Consider the following 3133-nt stretch of genomic DNA (forward strand, 5'->3'; position numbering starts at 1 on the left):
CTATAATTCCTGAGAAAGACAAAGTCAAAGTTTCACTAAATCAGGGTCTGAGAAGGTGGCTCACTGGTAGGGTGCTTGCCTTGCATGAATGAGGCCCTAGGTTCGATTCCTTAGCACCACATAAGACAAAAGCTGGTGGTGCTGTGGCTCAAGTGGTAGAGCGCTAGCCTTGGGCTGAAGAGTTGAGGGACAGCATCCAGGCCCAGAGTTCAGGCCCCACGACTGGACCCCCTCCCCCCCAAAAAAAGTTCCACTAAATGAATACCAGGAAATGGGTTCTGGAAAGAAGTGGAGTAGGGTCAAGGGGAAAATGGTAGCTGAATGATGAGGAGAAAATGGGAAGAATGCAGTACAGAATCCAATGTATATGCTACAAAATTAAGAATAAGGGAAGGGTTTGTGTAGGGGATGAGTGAAAGGGGAGGGACACTGATCAAGACATTCATAAAATGCCTTGTTAAAGGGCAACTCCTCTGTAGAACTCCTCAGACTGTAGATAATGGGATTTAGCACAGGAATTATGACAGTGTAAACTAGAGAGTCCATCATGTCCTCCTCATCTCTCTGTGAAGAGGCGGGGCGCACATACATGATAAGAAGAGTACCAAAGTATAAAGACACAGATAAGAGATGGGCTCCGCAGGTGGAGAAGGCTTTCTTTATGTCTTTGATGGACTTCTTTTTCAAGATTGCAAAGATAAGCAAAGTATAAAAGGCAAGAACTGTCACAAAGCTGAATGCTTGAATTGAGCCAGCCAAAAAGTATACCAGCATAAAATTAACTGAAGGATAAGTGCAAGAATTCCTCAATAAAGGCAAAATGTCACAATAAAAGTGATATATTTTGGAAGCACAGAAATTTATTTTCACTAAAAAATTTATTTTTAATTATTACATGAAGAAATCCTGCCACAAATGTCAGAACAATTACCCAGAGGCATAGTCTATTGGTCATAATCACTGTCAAGAGAAAACATTCTACAGTTGCACTGAATCCAAAGGAAAAAAAAACTGTGTCAAACATTCAAAGAGAGATGTCATTTTGTCTTTGACTAACAATGTGGCCAGCAGTTTGGGTGTCACTGTAGATGATATCCAAGAGTCTACAAAAGCTAAATTCCCAAGGAATAAGTACATGGGTATGTGCAGGTGAGGGTCATGCCAGATGACACTAATCAGACTAAGGTTCCCCATAATGGTCATGAGATATATCACCAGGAACAGCAGGAACAGGGGAATTTTCCACTCTGGTAGTTGTGTCAGTCCAATGAGAACAAACTCTGTCGATGAAGTTACATTTTCCTTTTCCATGTCCTCACTGCTACGTTCCCTGAAGAACAAAAATAAAATCACTAACTGTGAAAATAATATTCTTTCTGTACTTATGAACTGAAAATTGTTGTAAAAGAATTGAAATAAACCATATATTTTCATGAGACTCCCCAATTGTTACTTATTATTTTATAAAAAATGAAACTTTTGGGTAAAATCTGCCTAGGTGTCTATCAATCAGCAGTTGAATGGATAAAGGAATTTGTGATATCTATCTATCTATATATACATATATCTATGTGTGTATGTGTGTATGTGTGTAAAATGAAGTTTCCCTCAGCCATAAAGAATGAAATTATGTCACTTGCTGGAAAGTAAATAGAACTAGACATCACAAGTGAAATAAACCAGTCTCACAAAAATAAATGTACATGTTTTCTCTCATTTGTGGAGGCTATTGGCACAAAGTAAAAAAAGTGAAAGAACAAAGGAGGAGGCAACAATGCTCAATAGGAAATGTACTCATTACCTTGCTCATGTAATTGTAACCCCTCTGTACAGCATTTTTACAATAAAAACATACAAAAAATGAAAGTTTTGGGAATATTGAAAGAAAAATTAAATTTCAGTTGGTTGGATATTAGAAATAAAAAATAAAAATTATTGCAAGTAAATTATAAAATTTATCCTTTGTTTGACACAGTCACAGTCAAGAAAATTATCTTTCTTAAGTCTAGGGCTTTAAAATTAGTTGAAAGCTATGCAAAAGAGCTTGATTTTGTCATACAGAGATCACACTATGAGCCCTTTAGATAAATCATTCCATATGAACTATCATTTACATAATTGTTCTTAATAAAAATTGGCTTTAAGGAGGAGAAAGATGGTTATTCTTGCATTAATATATGTTCTTCCATTAATTAAGAAACTGGTTCCATTTTTCAAAGATCACAAACCAGAAAATGTGTCAAATAAGCTAGAGAAATTGAGGGAATGTGTAGGATAGGGAAGGATGGGTGACATCGCTCAAGAAGCCCTAATATGTTGGATTGAAACTCCTTTGTAAAACTTAAGGATATAATGAGATAAAAAATCTGCACCAAAATTTAAAGTGACAAAATACTGTAGAACTAGACATCATATTTTCAGAAAGTTTTAAAAAATGAGTATTTTAAAATATGAAAGTGATTCACTTTCATGCAAAGTACCTAATCAATCCCTGTGTGAAAAGATGCTTCTAGAAGAATGACAAAGATACTAAATCAAAAGAATTCATGGAGTAGAATCTTTGGAGCTTATGTGATATCATACGCAGAGAGGGGTTTGTGAAAGAGATATGTTGAAGTTACCTCTTCAGAATTTCCAATTCACAATATTTAAATGACAAGCATTTAGATAATACTATTAACAAAATAATAATTCAGGAGTTACCATGATAATGTAAAGAACAATAGTATATCTTTTATACCATAAAAAGCATCAAAAGTAGAAGAGAAATAAAGTAGAAAACAAGTAAGTTATAAATTGAGTATGCATATTCATGTTTATAAACCCAGCACATGGAAAACAGATATTGGAGCATCACAATTCTGAAGTGTAACTTAGGTTAAATTGTATACCTCTTTTCAAAATATCATTTAAACATAAGTTATAAAGTGGCAGCCAGCTATTATGTCCACCTTAGTGACAGAGACAATACCCATTTACAGCAAGATACTCAATTAGCTACTCTTTCATAGTTAGGGACCTTAATCTTAGTTTTGGTCTAACTAACCTACCATAGATTTGGACTTTGAGAAGGGGGAACCAAAGAAAAGAGACCAATGAGAATTTTGGAATCATATTCCATACAAAAATATTA

The 3133-nt window shown here is 35.0% G+C and overlaps 1 pseudogene; it reads right to left on the reverse strand.

The window, feature by feature from the left end:
- Positions 1-378: 378 nt before the first annotated feature.
- On the reverse strand, positions 379-1317 carry LOC138831876 (olfactory receptor 5H8-like; annotated as a pseudogene).
- Positions 1318-3133: the final 1816 nt, after the last annotated feature.

This window comes from Dipodomys merriami, unplaced genomic scaffold (assembly GCF_024711535.1).
Source record: "Dipodomys merriami isolate MVZ:Mamm:240054 unplaced genomic scaffold, mDipMer1.0.p SCAF_2, whole genome shotgun sequence".
In the NCBI taxonomy this organism is placed as follows: domain Eukaryota; kingdom Metazoa; phylum Chordata; class Mammalia; order Rodentia; family Heteromyidae; genus Dipodomys; species Dipodomys merriami.